General features: G+C 41.4%; 1 long non-coding RNA gene across 1 annotated transcript in view; it reads right to left on the bottom strand.

The window, feature by feature from the left end:
* Nucleotides 1-8,617: 8,617 nt before the first annotated feature.
* Nucleotides 8,618-18,368, bottom strand: part of LOC141008090 (uncharacterized) — a 63,785-nt gene continuing 54,034 nt past the window's right edge. The window contains exon 3 of the long non-coding RNA XR_012180054.1: nt 8,618-9,070. This is a non-coding gene — a long non-coding RNA (uncharacterized lncRNA). The remainder of the gene's footprint in view (nt 9,071-18,368) is intronic.

Genomic DNA, 18,368 nt, shown 5'->3' on the forward strand with positions numbered 1-18,368 from the left:
GTTTGCAGCTATGATTTTAATTGGGCTTCTACATTAACTGTCAGCCTCGTTGTGCATAAAAATGCTGGAAAATACGCTGCAGACCGGGCTAGTATTTCACAGCACAATGAACACGATTGCTGCTGGGTTCCTTTGTATTTTCACACTGTGTAATTTTATCACTGTGGAAAAGAAAATGTGTCATCGCTTCAATTGTATTTGACTTTGTTTTAAAATGCTGTGTAGAGATAACTGATGTAAACAGCATGGTGAATGTATATTCTTTTGGTAACGAGATAAGAAACAATGACTGAGTGTATGCACAGGCGCTGCCAACGCGTGATGGAGATAATGTGCTCTGTGTAACAGATTCAGCCTTTGTTCCTCATTAGAGGGAGCACAATCAAAAAAAAACAAAAAAAACATTCATTATCATTGAGTCTCAGTCAGAATGAACATAAAACTGGTTTAAACAGGGAGATGGATTTTGATGCCATCTCGAATGTTGTTTTGATACCATTTTCACAAAGCACAGAATGTCCTGGGGGTAAGGTTTTTTTGTGAGCTATGTTGAAGCCAGTATTGCCTGGGAGGGGGTAAAATGGACCCAGTAGAAGGGGGTCAATTCTTCCTCCAAGGGCGAGAAAGAACAATGCTGTGAAAACTGTGAGTGCCACAGAACAAACTTTAAAGAGATGTGAGAAATGATATTTGCTTTATAGGCTTTGTCTGTTAATACGGATCAAGAATAGGGTGATCAAGGGTGATGTGAACCTTGTGATCAATATTTTATTCATCAACTTCAAAGATCTTGATAATTCATCGGCATCCAGAAATCCATACCAATTAACGTTAGCTAACATTAGCTGAAACTGATTGATCATAGCTATGTTACTGTGATAATTCTTATCATTACATTAAAAAGTGAAGTTATATTTAGTGGTAACTGCTATAAAGATTTTTACTCGTGCTAAGACTGATATACATCCAGCATATATGGATTCCGTCTCCCTTTTGTTTGCTAAACTGAATGTTGGCTAGTGAGTGCAATTTCTAATCACTTACAACAAATGTCCAAAAGTCCTTAGTGAAGTGACTAAAATATTAATTTGATCTTCTCAAAAGCATAGCTGAGGAATTCTAACCATTTGCTTTTAGCTAGTGTTAGCGTCGGTAAAGCATTTTAGTTCCATCTAGTCCTACCCCACTGTTCTGTGATTGACTAGTACTTGTTATCTCCACTCATCCTTCTGAATGCAAGAAAGCCTTTGTAACATTTGTATAACGTTGTGAAAGAAAACTGGGATTTTTTTTTTTTTTTGAGGAAGTCCAACATCCAATTGCAGAGTGTTAGAGTGTTATAGTTTTCCAATCAGCTTCATGGGTGAGATTGTGTTGAGTGCTGAGCTGAAGTCAACAAACAGCATTCTGATGTAGCTGTTCTTATCCTCCAGGTATGTGAAGACTGAGTGGATGGTAGTGGATATGACATCATTCTGTGGATCTGTTGGATTTGAATGAAGACACTGCAGACAGGTACGATGGTGGCTGTCTGGGAATAGTCAGATATATTATCTGGACCAGCAGCTTTATTCATATTTACTCTCAGTGGCATATTTCCTCTCTAAGAAGCCATCTTTGGCAGAGCATACATACATCAGTTTACAATGCACATTTACCAGCCAACAATTCATTTTGTAGTTTGGGTAAGTCATAAAATAAATGTTGATACAGCGTGTAAAATCTAAAAATAAGCAGCCTGTTAACAGCTTTGGTTCTGCCCTTGACTTTATTGGGGTCAGGTGGGCACGGGGTGGTTGCAGCGACAGGATGGATCATGTTTTAAGGGGGACATTGTGATAATGGCGTGCTCTGGTTCAAACCGTGTGTGGGGCTGACAGTGTAGCCAAAAGTCTATAAAAATACATGGCTGATGTGCTGACTGTGACACCATGACCCTGTTGAATAAATAACCACCCCGTGAATGTAAATGTCGGCGTCTGACCTTGTCTCCGAGACGTAAGGAGACAGCAACTTCCTGTTTTAAGTGCATGGAGCCAATGCACTCAATTGATAATGTCACAGATGTTGCTGACCTTTCTAGTCAAACATGCTCGCTCTCACATGTCCACAGGTGGATGTGGAGGCATGCAGTCACATCCCCGCATGGATATGTACAGACATGGAAACAAATACACATGTGGGCGTCTGTCCTGCGGTTTCATTGTCTCTCCCTTTCTTTGTTCAGTGCAGCACGAGGCCTGGTGTCACCTGAACTCTCCCTAGCCTCTGACTGACACTGTACACAGACAGACACACACCTTCGGGTACGTGAACACACTCTCACAGTGTGAAGTGACCTGAGTCACACTGAGAAGGCGGCATCGACATCAGAGTGTTGTGATGGGGGTTCTTGTCAGAGAGCCTGTTCTCACATCTGTCTCTGTTTTGACCTCTCCCTATGCTCTGAACTCTTCCCTGGCCACGCATGCACACACACACACACACACACACACACACACACACACACACACACACACACACACACATAGCTGGCAGCAGAACCCATTAGAAATGACTGGACATGTCAGGAACAGTTCTGGCAGAGTCATAAAGAAATACGACACTGCCCCGCACACAGCCCCATGCACATGAACATACGCACGATTCGTCTTCTTTGGACAATTTCAAGAGCAATTAGTCCGTCCATGCCACCAGGGTTAGGCAGCACATCCGAATGTGCCCCAGAACCAGAGTAGAAACACTGCTAGCTAATGATGTGGAGCTGGCGGTAGGGTCGTCCATGACTTTGGTCAAGACTCGCTTAACATGCTTCCTCTCTCCTTTTATTCAAATGCAGGCTGAAGGTTTGTATTCACACCTAATTGACTCAACTCTTCCCGCTGGCTGTGTCGTGTCCACTGTCATGTGTCATGGACGGTACAAAAAAGTCGAGCCTTTTGTTTCGCTCATTATATGGAAAACAAGCGTAAAACACATTCTTGGAAAAGCTAATAAGGCATACATTGACATAAAATATCTTGTATAAAGTAAAATAAATAAATAAATGAAGCATAAAATGTACCTTCAGAGAATCCTACAGGTTCCAGTTAGTGTGGCCTATTAACGTTAATGGCTGGTAGTCATTGTCGACTTCACTGACAACAGGAACAGGCAAAGTTCAGGTACATCATTATAGCATCAGAGACGTATGACAGCAAACCTGGAAATTAAACTTAGTGGGAAAAAAGACTGCCAATACATCTTTGGGACTTAAGAGGAAACTGTTTTGAAAAAAGAAGCAAGGTCCTGGTTTTAATCAATTAATTTATAGAAGACCATCATGCCTGCTCGGCCTGAGACACCAACTGTATGTCAAAGATTTCACATTTATAACAAATTGGTGAACAGTTAAAATTTTTTGGAGCTCTCAAAGAATCCAAGCATCAACAAGGATTCTGCCTCGACACACTTATTTAACACATGACACCTGGATTTTAGTCAAATCAACAATACCAAATAATTAGACCTTAAATTGGAGGTTAAGCATGAGGGTATTATTACCACATTAATATTGTAAATACTAAAATTCTGTGTTTGAATTTCTTCTCCAAAACTGCATAGTGCCCCTTTAAAATCAGCTATCATGAAGTTAGCATTGCCATTTTAAGATTCTTAGCATGCTGACATTAGTATTGAGCTCCAGGCGAAGCTTTACCTGAGTAGTGCCTCACGGAGCCACTACCATGGCTGTAGACTCTCACTCTTGTTTATCAGACATTGTTTTAAAAAGGGTAAAATGTTGCTTTCCACTGAGTTTCACTCAGGTCAGGAACTGTAGCTGCATCTCCCCCAGCACTCCTCGTTCTGCCCCAGTGCACACTAGTCATTGAAAAATACATGTTTTGATAATATTGACGATAAATAATTAATCTTCAATAAATATTCTAATAGTTATCTAAATTATCTAAAATATTAACCAAACGTTAATTATAAATGTAATGAGGTTATACATATAATTATGTTCTAATATGATTGATGCTCCAGTGGAGAGCAGGCATGAAGGGATTCACGAGGGACCTGAAGCTCAACACTTTCAATTACTTTATGTTTTATACACTTTCCTCAATCCAGCCTGTTTATTTGCAGTCTGGCAAAGGCACCAGACGTTTATTTGGCACCACCTGAGAAATCCCGCCAAGCAAAAAAAACCCCACAATTTTATTAAAAAATTTACATACTAATTGAAGCGACATAAAAGGGTTGACAGACACCTCAGCCCTTAGCGGCGCATTGGAGATTAAGACCTCAGGAAGCGAGCTGTGGAAAAGTCTGCTCTTCCCTCTCCCCGATGTGCGCGCCGCATCCTTCAAGATGAACGGCGAGAGCGGTTACCGCTTGTTGTGTCACATAAGTCACATACCGGCTACACGTGTCAAAAACCTTGGCACATACAGGGCAACATGGCCGCGGTCTGAAATACGAGCTGACGAGGACGGGAGAGATGAAAAGCTCGGAGGGGGAAGAGAAAAGGCTCGGCGCTCAACATGTGGCGAGCTGAAAAATGAAAAAGTGAGTGGCACAACAGCGTGAACCCAGAGGAAGTTATGGGAGCGGCAAGGCAGATCAGTGGCTTTCCCCCCGTGGCAGATTACACAGAATACACACAATGAGAGACAGGAATATGGCAGCCGCTCACTTTTTCTCCCCTAATTATCAGACGCCATATTGGCTCTCTTCAGGAAGAGAGGAGGTAATTTTGTTTCTGAGTCCTTTTGGGAAATTAATTCATTTTACTAAAGTGACTTGGTAATTACAGTGACATCAAGGTTAATTGCCAAATCTGTATTGCTTTGGTGCTGTCAACGTCAAAGAAATCTGTTCTCTAAACACTCACCAGTAGACAACAGACCACACATGCACACACACACGCACGTACTCCCCACTTGGGTTGTGTGTGCTTTTTGTCTGAACAAAAGCCTCCAGTCGTGCACAAGCAAACAACACACATACACAAAAACACACCATTACGAAGGCTTTAAAGATGCTAGTGCTTCATGACGGGAAGGAAACGGTAAACAAAGCAAAAGGTCAAAAGACTGAAAAACACCACAGAGGAAGAGAGAGGGCAACAAATAAGCTCGCCGATACCCATTTTTAGAAATGTACAGGGCCACAAAAGTGATGACCCAAAAAAGGCGTTCACTTTAGTAATGAAGTCTTTTATCAGCTGATGACAATCCGCTCTTCCTCTGATGATCGGCTTTTATCCGCGGCTTACTGTTCGCCGAGGTTGGCCGTGAATTCACACGGAAAAGTTTTCGTAACGGAAAACAAGGCAAAGTCACAGGGGTGAAAAACTTGGTAATCATTATTACAAAACAGAACGCATTCGATCTCCGGGGACCGAATCAACAATAAAAAGACATCGTCCTCATTAACGGATCAGAATAAGGTGCCAGCTGCAGTTGTTATGAAATATGTTTATTGAAAAAGTTGTGTGCGAGTACAGCATGCTCCACAAATATAACTGCTGATTTGCAATCCTCCTTCTTACCCTTTTATCCTTGAATAATTTTAATTCAATTATTTTTGCCTAATGTTGGTGCCCCTGTGCTGCTGCACCCTAATCAACGTACACTTTGATGTCTTCTTTAATGTGCGGGGTTTTTTTGGTTCGTTTCTTCCCCCACGCCGGTCGGACAGTTTCCTCTAGACAATATTGCCCGTTCTGACATCAGTGGATAAATAAGGGATGCAACAAAAGTAAAAACAAAAACATTGCTTTTAAAGTCCATTTCCTCTCTCCTGTGCACCAGAAAAACGCTGCACCGTGACTGGCACTCCCAACGCTTTCATGTCTGGCAAGACATCTGTATAAAAAAGGCAAAAGCATCAAATACAATTAAAGGTAATTCAACAATCCCTGACAACTTCCCAAACAACGTGTCTTGCCATGACATGATTTTTTAGGGACTCTTCAAAGAGCGTATCTCGAGCAGAGCACAAGAGAGGTGCCAAGAAATATCTTAAATGTGCTGAATTGAATGGAAACCCAGTGCATCCAAAATTTTAGATCCCAAAGCCAACATCCATCCGACGTTACCGCCGCACGTGTTTGTGCATATGCCTTTCTCCGTCCTGACAACAGGTGCTGCATCAGCCCGACAGGATGTTCCTGGATGTTTTGGGGATCCCTCAGGCCTCAGTCTCCTGCTGCCTGGTGCAGCTGCCAACAAGCGGACTTACAAAAGAATACATTGACCAACCGAAGACACACAAGAATCTACTGTGTGTATTTGCAAAAAAAAGACAAAGACAGCAGTGCCATGAAAAATACGAGCGAACCAGAAGTAGTTCTAACAGTCCGTTTGTATAAATGTATCAAGGCTTTGTGTGCCACACATACGATTTTACACCAGAAATACTTTTTGTAATAAACAGCGTCTGTGTTAGAACTGCTTTCCACCTCGCATGCTAACAGAGCTGCTCAGAGTCACATCTGGCAGGGATCGGGAGACTTCCCAACTGGATTCAACTTTGATATTTGACACACACAGTCACAACGCATTCATTATTAGTTGCTAAGTTGATAAAGTTTGGTGTGTATCATAATGTGTGTAGTGTTTTAAGGCGCCACTACCAACAGATCTTTAAACGTAATCTTTATTTACATATGGCTACGCCTCCCGACGTCCCCGATGTCAAAATGATTGAATCTGATGTTGATGAAGGTTCAGTCATCCACGTCATGGTTATTTTAAGTGCTGTATCGTAGGCAACTGGACGCGTTTAAGTTTCTTGAAGACGTTTTACCTCCAGCACACGTCCAGCTGCCTACGATGTAGCACTTGGATTTAATCTGATCTTTACCACACTACGAAAAATGAGAATAGGGTGACCTTCAAAAGGTAGGCGACCATATGGACGGCCATCGTGGCAAGAATAATGACAGTTAAAATGGCAATACTCCAAAATTAATTGTCCCAGTTCAACCCACTGTTGCGTAGTGCAAATCTTCACATTCAATAATTTCAATAAAATCCTTTGTTTCATTTTTTTCTACATTCATGGTTATGTCATAAAAATTAAGAGATTATTTATTGGATGCGGAATCAGTACAAAGCCCAAAACAACTTGTTTGCCATTGTTATAGTATTCTGAATTTCCCATTAGCAGTTCCTGTTTGCAGTTTACCCATTGTTGCACATCATCATGGATTACTTTGATACTGAAGAAAAAAGTTAAGTTTAAAGTTATTGTTGTCGCTGTTTTTACAATGAGACACAACGCGCTCGACTCATGTATATAACTTAAACACAGGGGGCTGAATCCCTCTTGTAGTGAATGAGCAAAAAGAAAAATCAAGGACAGCACTCCCATTAAACTGTTTATTGTTTATTCTATTCTCGCCACAGAGACGTTTTGGGCAAGACGCTTTTCTTCAGTGTGCGTTTCTGGCAAATTCAGTTGGTGTGGTAAGAATAGAACAAACAGTTTAATGGGAGTGCTGTCCTTGATTTTTCTTTGTCTTGTCATTGTTTTTCTATGACTTCATCCTGAAGTACGGCACTGAGAATGAACAACTTCATAATGTAACTCAAAATCTAATTACTTTGATTCTATTGTTTACATTTTTTTTTATCTGAATTGTTTTGCCTGTCCTCACCAGAAAAACAACCATATAAGTCGAGCTCGTTACGACCCACGTTGACCTTTTTTGCCAGGCGGCTGTAGTAGTTATCACAGCTGCAGAGGAGCGAGTGAAGAGAAGTTAGATCAAGAGTGGAAAAGGCAGTCAGACAAGCGCAGGGCTTTCAATCAGGAGACGGTTGTTTGTGTCCAGAACCGGTGAGTTCTTCAACTTAGTAAGCGAAGTAATGCCACGTACATAATGTAACGTTAGTTACTCAGGTAACGTAGGTAGGTTTGTAACGGAAGTTGCAGATGTGACATAGTGATTTTAACCCAAACCACGATGATGTTGTCCTAAAAAAGTATTTTTCTCACCCTAACCCTAACAAAACCATGACCGTACAATGAAGGTCCAGTACTTGTGTCATGTTTTTGGGAATGGTGATATATGCAGTTTTGGGAGATGCTGACATCTACATACAACAGTTGTTTAGGTTTGAGGATCGGTTGTTTGTTTTTTTTGTATTTAGCACAACTTCGAGTGCACCACGTTGCATTTAAATCCATATATTACTTTCAGATATGACAAATAAACCTTTGAATCCTTGAATCCTTTTATTGAAAGACCTAATAAAACAGAATATTGATATTGACAACGTACCATCATGATACAGCACAGTATTTCACATTGTCTCATATTAGCCCAGACATAGGGCACATTTACAGCAAATGAATCAAATTTGCAGTAAATCTGTCAAACTTCGGCGCCTTGCTTTAGTGTTTCAACACTTTACATGATTACACCATGTTCCCTTTATTTAAGCAAAGCTGTCCTCTGTGTTCTTATTCACACTTAAGTTATAACATGGAAATATAGGGCACTATTACAGGCAATAAAGATGGTGATGTATTATCTCGTTATCACTAACAGATCCATAATATATACAGTTATCATGTAGATTTATATTGAGCCCTTTAAATAAATGATCGGTTGTTTCTTACAATACTGAACCCAGGAGTTCACAGCGCTTGTGTAACTCTCAGCCAATCAGAAATCAGCTCAAGGCCAGTTGATCCGTGATCAATGATGGGTCTTGATTTGCTCATTAGGCCCAGATGTGAAGTCTAATTAGGCTCACCAGTCTCAATTGGTGTTGTATCGAAACACACACACACACACACACACACACACACACACACACACACACACACACAAACAGCCCAGCCCCCCAGCCACCCCCGGACAACCTGAGCTTCCGGAGTGATCAATGTCTCTGTCATCCAGGGCTGTGTCCAGGGCGCCAGGCAGGGCCGGTGAGCCGCTGCGGCCAGGCTCGGGGCTGACATTAGCGGACGCGGGGTGAGTGATGTCAGCCTGCTGCTCCCGGGGGGCGGCAGAGGCAGGGGATCTGGCTCGGCCCAAAGCAGTGGGCTCGGAGAAAGGTCACTGCTCAGCCTGGTGTGATTAATAAGACAAGAAGCTGAGTGTCCCCAATGCCATTATCAATATCCGTGGCCACCAGCCGCCCAAACTGCATATGCAATAGCAAAAAAAAACCAAAAAAAAAAAACAGAAACGCGGACGCAACGATTCGGATAGTTAAGTCTCAGTGGCGCGCGTTGGTTTTGGTCCCATTTGCTCGTTAATGCAAGAGGTCAGCTATCAATTAGATCATATTTATTCACAACAACAGCTCTGACTCAACCTGATTCTGGTAATGACTCACAGCGAACAAATCCGAGAGGTGAAAGTCTGGGACTAAAATGTCAGCGCAGCCTCGGCGACAAACATGACATTTAAACAGACATCTGTTTCGCTGCTCCGTTTCCCCACCAACCAAAAATATTTACCCTTACCACCGTTATCCCATGTAAATCAGGGGGAAGAAAAAAAGAAAATTCCCACTTGTATCGGAGAGACAGCAAGCCATTAAAGGGGCACTGTGTAGTTTTGGACTAGTAGTTTTTTGGATTAATGAGGTAATTAAACAAACTCAAGAATAGTCATTTTTCCCATAACTGAATAAACAAGCTGTTCTCAGGGGAAAATAAGGTCTCCAGAACACTGTGGCAGGGTCCGCCACTTATAAACAAGTAAAACAGTATGAAATTGTGTTGTCCTTTAAGGTCAGTTTGTTTATTCAGTTTATTAAGTTGTGAAAACAAAGACAGTTTGTGCATTTAGTTTGTTTAGACCTTAGACCTTTAGATCTTTCTCTAAAATTTCTTCCCCAAAACTACATACTGCTCCTTTAAAATAGCTCTGAATCCTTATTTCCATGCAGCGTTGTCGAAACAAACTGATTTGGACATCAAAGCATGCAAAAGAAGTTTATAAAGATGCCAGAACGAGCGTTTGATTTCACTCCCATCCATCCGTTCCTCCTCTCCTCTGATATTAGCTTTTCGTTAAACCCATCAGCACCAACCAACAAGCAAATCTCGCTTCCTTAAATCAATTAGCCTCTGCATGTTGAGTGTAACTAATAGCCCTGCTGAATCCCAGATTAAATATGCTAGATACAAGCCGAGTATGAAGCGGGATAGTTAAGATAATTAAGAGTGATAAATCCTTGAGAGGGGGAGGAGGAGCAGGAGGGGGGAGAATGTGAGAGCCAAGTGTAAGTGAGAAGAGGAAAGACAGCTTGAGAAAAAGGCAGGAGGTCAAGATGGGACGGTTTAATGGGATGAGAGGCCAAAAGAGCAAGAAAAAGAGGAAGAGGGAAATAAAAACGATGTGTGAATGTGAGCTGGAGAGCCAGTGATGGAGCGGGAGTTGTTTTCAGCCTCGCCTCGAGCGGCCCAGATGGCAAGGGCTCGTCTTCGTCTAGCCCTCGGTGCATTTGGCAGCAGCTACTCTTCACTGCTGGCTACTGTACATCTCGTTCCGTCTCTTTCCTCCCCTCACTCTCTCGCGTCGGAAGGCTGCATTAGCGCTGGCTGTGAAAGATTACCCCACATTTTCACACTCCACAAAGTCTTCTGTTTTAACACTCTGACCTCTGTCTCACACTACTCCTGCATCCAGATGTACTGTACAGTACGGCACACTGCGCTGATGTCTCCTTCAGTGCTTTTCTGTTCCACTGTGATGCAAATCAACCCTTTCATTTATAGATACGTTCATGCACTGGAAGTCGCAGAAAGCATCTCTCAAAACGTATGTCTCCAAAGCCTTGAGACAATATGCCGAGTGCTTGAAACACTCAGAAGTGTTTCCTTAAGTGAAGTGAAGTGAATTTTTAACAGCAGGGAAAGTAATATATACTTTCCCGAGCTCTTTCTCTGCATCCCTGTGTTAAATGCTCTGCTCTCTCTTATTATGCCGAATATATGTCATGGAAAAAAGCATTTTTGTATTTCTTTTCTTTTCTGGTAAAATATTCATTCAATCCTGCACTCAGGCGTACACATACATTTATCTGATGACACTTTGTGCATTTGCAAATTCATATTAATTTCCTAATATGAAGTTTCTTGCAGAGAACCATGTAATTTGGCACTAATTATAGGTACAATGGAGACAGTGATCAACTGTTACAACTCCAATCAGTTAATTCCAATTTAATGCTAGCTTAGTGATTCAGTGGAGAGATCAGCTGAACAGGCAAGATAAAAAAAAAGGTGAAATTTGTCTGCAACATACAATTCAGCATCTACAAAGAACGAATATCCAATAAGAAAGTGATGAACTTCTGTGTCGTGCTGGAAGCCGGTTGTTTTGTTTATAATGGCGGACTCCATTTGTAAACTAACATTAGCTACTGGTGTTCCCTGTAGGGGAAGGTCTAATTTTTTCACGCGACGTTACAATCCGCTCACATATAGCTAATGAGAAAGTGATTATTACATGTAAATTGCTACAAATTGTTACACAGAGCCTGTTTAAATTCATAATTGCAAGCTTTTTCTTGAGAAATTTAGAGTAAACAAAGGGGAGTTATTGGGAAAAACTGAAATAATATAAATGATTTATAAAATCAATTGTGATTTGGCTAATCCCTATTATTTTATTTATTCATTTAACCTTTGATTAACCAGGAACATTCACATTGAAATTCAAAATCCTGGCTAAGACAGCAGCATGAATAAGTTTCCCAAAAACGGAACAAACAACAACTTAGATTAAATTTTCACATTAAAAGGAACAAGCAACACAGTTAAAGCAATCAAAACAATGAATTTTATCATCTCGGCCTACTTATCAAATACTCAAGTACATACATACTGCAATTGACCCTTAGCTTGTTAGTTGTAGTAGCTAGCAAAACCCTAACACGGGTCACGTCCTCTACAACTAAGATGGCAGCTAGCTAGCTTCAAAATGGCCGTGGCTCTAAAGACTCTATATCAAAGGTTAAATGTGTTTGTTTGAATGAATCATTAAAAACTTTAACATGTTCAGTTATATAATTGATATAACCCTCCTAGCTTATAAAACATATTTAGCGCGCTCTGTTAGCTTGTCAGTTCCAGTAGTGTAGTGTGGGTCAGAGGGGTGAGTTTGGATATCACTTGGCAAAATCTTGGTTTACATTTCAGATAGCGTGTGGTTGTTGTCATTTTTATTCCATTTCTACTTGGTCCTACACTTCCTCATGCGACAATGTGGGATTTGCAAAATGAGGGAAGTGTAGGTGGAGGCTAACAGTCACACAGCGGGTGGTAGCTACTTGCTAGCTTCGAATTGCTGTGGTGCCACAGCAAATAAGTTAAGCTAGGCCATGTTGGACAATCAGATCCAAAGTTTGTTTCAAAGTCACAATACAAAGGATGAAAATATGCTAACTGGGACTTTAATGGTTGTAGTTATAAAGCAATCAACATGCCTTTTTACAAAATCTCATTTCACAATATGAAATCATCGTTCATCTGAAATGTTAATCTGTTACTGATTATTTGTTTGAAGTATTAAATTGACTTAATGGCCAAGAGTGCCAGAAACAGATTGTATTACAGCTTCACGCACAGTTGGATTCATACACCAGAACCTTATGAGGTCTGTCTTTCCCACCAGGCTAATAAAAACCCTCCCGAGCGCTCCATCACTGTGAGGGACGCTTTATATTTTCCTCTGTCATCCCCGACAGAAGCAGGCCCCTGATTTAGAGCGAGGCACACAACAATGACTTTTATTAGGGAGGTAAATATTAGTGTAGGGAGGGCGAGATGCGTTGAGCGTGTGTAGGCAGTGCTGGGATCATTTGAGGGATGCTGAACTTCAGTCTGTTGTCACTTCCCAGAGTCTAATCAATTGTTCTCATCAATAGCTTTGTTCTGTTGGACTGTGTCCTCGATTTAATGAGATAACAGGGAATAAAGGCATACTCTGACTTTTACAACTTTAAAAACTTTTGTAAGTCAAGTTTTTTGAAGAAACGCCCACACAGGCCCCGTGAGATTAATCTGTGGATATGTTAATGTAGAGGTGGACGGACACACACAGAGTTATTCCCACCGTGGCATTACAATAAAAAAGCATATGCGCGTGAGCCCACTGCACATTTCACATGGAGGTTTTGCAATATGTTGGATGCACTGGCAGCAGCTCGGTGGTGCTTTTGAAGCAGCGCAGCAGGGTATGAGAGGGACTCTGTGGTTAAGCGCTGCATCATATTTTATAAGACATCTCCTCTCCTCTCATGGGTTTCCCTGGCGCGTGCCGTAGCCATCGCTTGTCGGCTGCAGAGCCTTGCAGCAAGACCACAAAGAGACAAGTAAAGCTAGAAAGTGCCACAGCAAACTGGAAATGATGAAAATGGCTCGAGGCCTTTTCAAGTGCTATCTGACATAACGTGTAAACAAGATGCTTTAAAGGGACAATGTGCGGTTTTGAAGAGGAGAGTCAAGTTTTAATATTTACAATATAAATTAGGTAATTATTCAAACTTTTTCCTGAATAAACAAGCTGTTCTCAGAGGAAAATAAGGTCCTCAGAACAGTGTTTGAAGCTAGAAAGGTGGCAGGGTCCGCCACATATAAACAAAGTAAAACAGTATGAAATTGTGTTGTCCTTTAAGGTCCGTTTGTTTATTCAGTCGTGAAAACAAAGAGTTTGTTTATTTATCTTCTGATTAAAATGTCTTCCCCACTGCATAGTGCTCCTTTAAATGAACGGGGTGACAAGGATTGTCATTAATATTTAGTATCTAACCTATATTCATCAGAACTACCACCCATCATCCACGCCGCAACGACTCCATGTCGTGAAGGTGAGGGGTTTTCCAAATGACATCCTCAGGACCGACCCTCCCACTCGTTCTCCACAGCCGCACCAAATAAAGCATCATTTCCCTTTCGTAATGGCTGCCGTGACGGCTTCTAGATTAGCCGAGATAAATATGAAGACCGACGGTTTTTACTACATGGCTCATTGGCGTGGCAGATGACAGTTATTACATGCTGCGGGTTAAGAGGAGGAATCCGTAGAAGTGAGCGCGGAGAGATGGCAAAAGGCAGATGGATGATAATGGCAGAGCAGATGTTTTTTTTTAAAGAATGAAAAATAAACATTTGCTTAATGATTTCTGAACAGATTTTTGAATAAAAGAACAGCGGTAAGGAGGAAGAGGTGCGGGAACATACAATTTGTGTCATCTCCCTTGTTAAGAAATCACAATATTTCTGGATGCTTCCCATGCTGACGTTTCTCTTTTTAAGACGTACATCTAAAAATATACTTTAATAAGTGACGGAGGAACGCTTCTGTGTATACAGAAACGAACCATAATTTGCAGTGACAAGACGTGTGTTTGAGAATTGACTGCAGAACTTTGCTTTACCGACAATGGAGAACAAACAAACACACAGGCTGCAGGGCTTTTTATCATTAAGATCGGGTGAATCACTGGGATACATTTCAATCAGGGGAGGTGACGAGAGTGTGAAGCTATACTGTGGACAGCCACAATCTTTATGCCTGACATGACTAACAGCAGGAGTTTGGTATACGTTTTTTTATTTTGCAAAGCAGCACGAAGCTTAAATTGTAAAGACAGGCTCTTTCATGTTTGTTCTCTCGTAGGAAAGCGACTCTGACCTTGGCATTCTAGATTTGACTGTTATCTCGGAAGTGGCTGCAACTGCGGTGCCCCGATCAGGTGTGTCGCTGCTTTGACAACAGTATCTTCTAAATTTCAATAAAAGATAAATAAATTTTAAAAAATTACACCTCCATGGTGTAATTTATGTTAGTTAATGGGTCCTTGACATGAAAAAAATCGAGAACAACTGAATTAAGCGTCACGTTACCTACCTGTAGCTTCATATTTAGTGTAGGGCCAACTTAGTTTAGCATAAAAGCTTACAGCTGGTGGCAATAACTAGCTAGGCTCTGTCTAATGATAAATATATATACGTATATATAACAATTAAGCTAACTAGCCTATCTCTTGGCTGTACAGCCAGCAGCCGATTAGCTTAATTTAGCATTCAAGGTTAGAGCAAGTGGAAGTAACTCACCTGGCTCTGTCGGAAGGATAATAACTAGATATAATATGCTATTTAGCGAGCTTTAGAGGAGCTAGTGTGCTGTTTTTCTTTAACTTCTGAACAGAGCCAGGCTAGCTGTTTTCCTTTGCTTCCAGTCTTTGAGCTAAATTAAACTACCTAGCCTATCTTCTGGCTGTAGCTTTACACTGTGTATTCAGCATACAGCCAGTAGCTGATTAGCTTAGTTTAGCATAAAAGCTTAGAGCATGTGGATATAACTTGCCAAGCTCTGTTGTAAAAGACAATAACTAGATATGACGTGTTATTTCGCAAACTTTTGAGGAGCTGGTAGGCTGTTATACAACTTCTGAACAGAGCCAGGCTAGCTGTTTCCCTTTGCTTCCAGTCTATAAGCTAAACTGAGCTAACTAGCACATTTCCTGGCAGTAACGTCATATTGTGAATACAGACATGTACAATACAAGTGGTATTGGTTTTGATATTTCCTTGAATATATAATTATCTTAAAGAAAAACAAGAACTCGAGCACTGTGAAATTAGCTAAAAACGCAAATGAGATCATTTAAGCCTACTGTGAAAATCACAAAGACTAAGAGACAACAACTAGGATAGGACAGACACAAGAAGAAACAGCAGCTTGAACTGTATCTGAAGATGTGGACAGGTATAATGGGTATAGTTCTCTGCATAACACAGGGGAGCTTATCAGCTTCCAGGGAGGAGGTGGACACCACATGATGTGTTATTGTGCTCGTTCGGGTTGATGCCAGTTCAGGTGTGCTGTGAGTTTCATGGCCTGTCCACGGGCAGTCTGCTCAAACACTACCTGAAAACAGAAGGCTTCTGCCGGCACCCGTGGTCTTTCTAGCGGTGTGGACAAGACATAAAACATTCTACTGGTGGGAGCTGCTCGGTTTCTAAACCTGTCAGCGATCCCTTCATAGGATCTGATCTTTTGTTGACTGGCAAGCAATATTTATAGTTTCACCCAGAACGCTCTGAGACAACACAAGATGTTACAGCCGCGGTGCGTTTGAGAGTACAGATTCTCTCTACCTGTGAGCTCGCAACTTGTTTGTGTCTAACCTAACAAGATCTGTACACGGCTCCCTGCTCCGTGGCTGTTTTCGCGGATTAGAGCTGACTGCAAATTCTTTGTTGGTGTTCAATTGAAATTCACCTCATTTGCACTAAACTTTATCAGAACAAGTATTAAAAATGTGCTGCTTAAAAAAACTGAAAGCAGACAAACATAAAAAAACACAGAGGAAGAAGAAAAGAAACCCGAACAATATAAAAGTAAGCGTGAGCTGTGAAATCACTGTCTGGTTTTCGCTAAACGAATTTGAGAGTTTATTTATAAAGCGGCCGGGATTTTATAACTTGACCTCGGAGTAAGAACAGCTTCCTCTCAAGTGTACTAATACATTTTTTTTTTTAAAAGAGTGAATCTTTTTATAGCTATTTATCTTGCACCTCTGTGAAGCTTTCCCAACAGCAGTTTTAACAAGCCACCAAGTCAGGTTTCCTCTCTGCTTCCCAGCTTACTCTGAAAAGTAATTGGGGATAATGAGCTGTAATCCATTTAAAGCCTGAGCACACTTGTCCAAAAACATGTAATACACTACTTGCACGGTCCCCTGACAGGTATTGCACGGACCTGTACCTCTGGGCCTGTGCGACAAAGATGCCAAGAAATACGGTGCGACTGTGCCAAAAAAAAATTGAGGATTGTCATTTTTGGAGGATGCTGGGAGTGAAAGTGACTTCAGAATCTTTTAAATGATTTTGAAACATTAAAAGCTTGTGAAATTATGCAGTTTCTCAACATTTCTCCACTTTGTTGCCATGCTGCAGCTCAAATCACTCACACGCCATACGTCGATACACTCGCCGGCTGTATTCTTTGTCACCCCCTGCAAAGTGTTGCAAAGCTGCAAGTCTGTTCACTCAATGCAACAATCAGAAATGACCTTAATGTTGACAACAAGGACACCAGCAATGGATTACTTGTCAATTTGACTGCATAACAGAATCATGGAGTTGGAAGATGAATTACCCTGCAAACCAGGCAAGACAAGTGGTGTGTGTGTTCATTTAAACCCGATTTATGTATTTAACGGCTTACGACGGGGTGTACGTGACAGAGTGCCACCAGGCGCTTAATTCAGATGTATTACAGCTAACGCAGAGCGCTTCTGACTGACAGGCAAAACATAACGCGTGGAAACAATTATTCATGAGCTCTGTAGAGTTCTGCGTTCGGTGACCGCTCAGTTTGATGATAAATGCTTCGTTTTTTAGCTCAAATTAATTTCCTTCCGCGAACGTCTACTCGTGAATGTGTGCAGTGGTGGTAAGCTACCGGCCCTTTTCTTTGACAAGTGCCCTCAGTGCCATTATCATTGTCGTCAACAATGCTGCCGCTGTTACTGATTTAATCATAGGCTGTCAATGTGTCCGCGCCGCTGGAAGCTTTGTGTTCCACGTTGATCGTTAAGTGTTGCGGGCCGTCTGCACAAAAGGAAGGCCACTCTTGATCAATATGTCAACAATGATGACAGGCTCGTCCCTGAGAAACGTCTGCAGTGTTTGGCTTCATTTATACATTTATGCGTGGCAGAAATGATGCTTCAAAAATGTGCTTATCTCTGTATGTGTGTGTATGCTTGATTTTGTGTCATGTGTGCAAGGGCGAGGCCAGAGGTGTGGCACAGGCCTCCCCTGAGATTTGACTGGCCCCTGCTGATGCCACTGCCTACAGCAGACGGTGGCAGGTAGTTGGATTTTTAGTATCGTGGTTAGATCACTGAACCGGCCTACAGGGGAACAGGCCCAGGTACCCTGGACCAGTGTGTCTGTATGACATGTTGTGTTGCAAAACAACCTATAAGAGACAAAATGGCCACAAAAATATCAAAACTGACTACAAAGAGACACAAAATGACCACAAAGAGATCAGAACCAACTACAGAGAAACAAAGCGACCACAAACAGACACAAAAAACTACAAAGAGAAAAAAAATGGTCACAAAGACAAACAAAATGACCACAAAGAGACACAACAAACCAGGAAAGAGACGACCACAAATAAACAAAAACAATACTAAACAAAAACTACAAGGATAAGAATAACCACAAAGAGAGGCAAAATGGCCACAGAGAGATCAAAAACTACCAGAAAGAGATAAAATGGCCACAAAGTGAAGCAAAAAGACCACAAATAGACACAAAAAGACTACAAAGACAAACAAAATGACTACAAAGAGACACAATCACAACAAAGAGATACAAATGCACAC

The sequence above is a fragment of the Pagrus major genome, chromosome 14 (assembly GCF_040436345.1).
Source record: "Pagrus major chromosome 14, Pma_NU_1.0".
In the NCBI taxonomy this organism is placed as follows: Eukaryota; Metazoa; Chordata; class Actinopteri; order Spariformes; family Sparidae; genus Pagrus; species Pagrus major.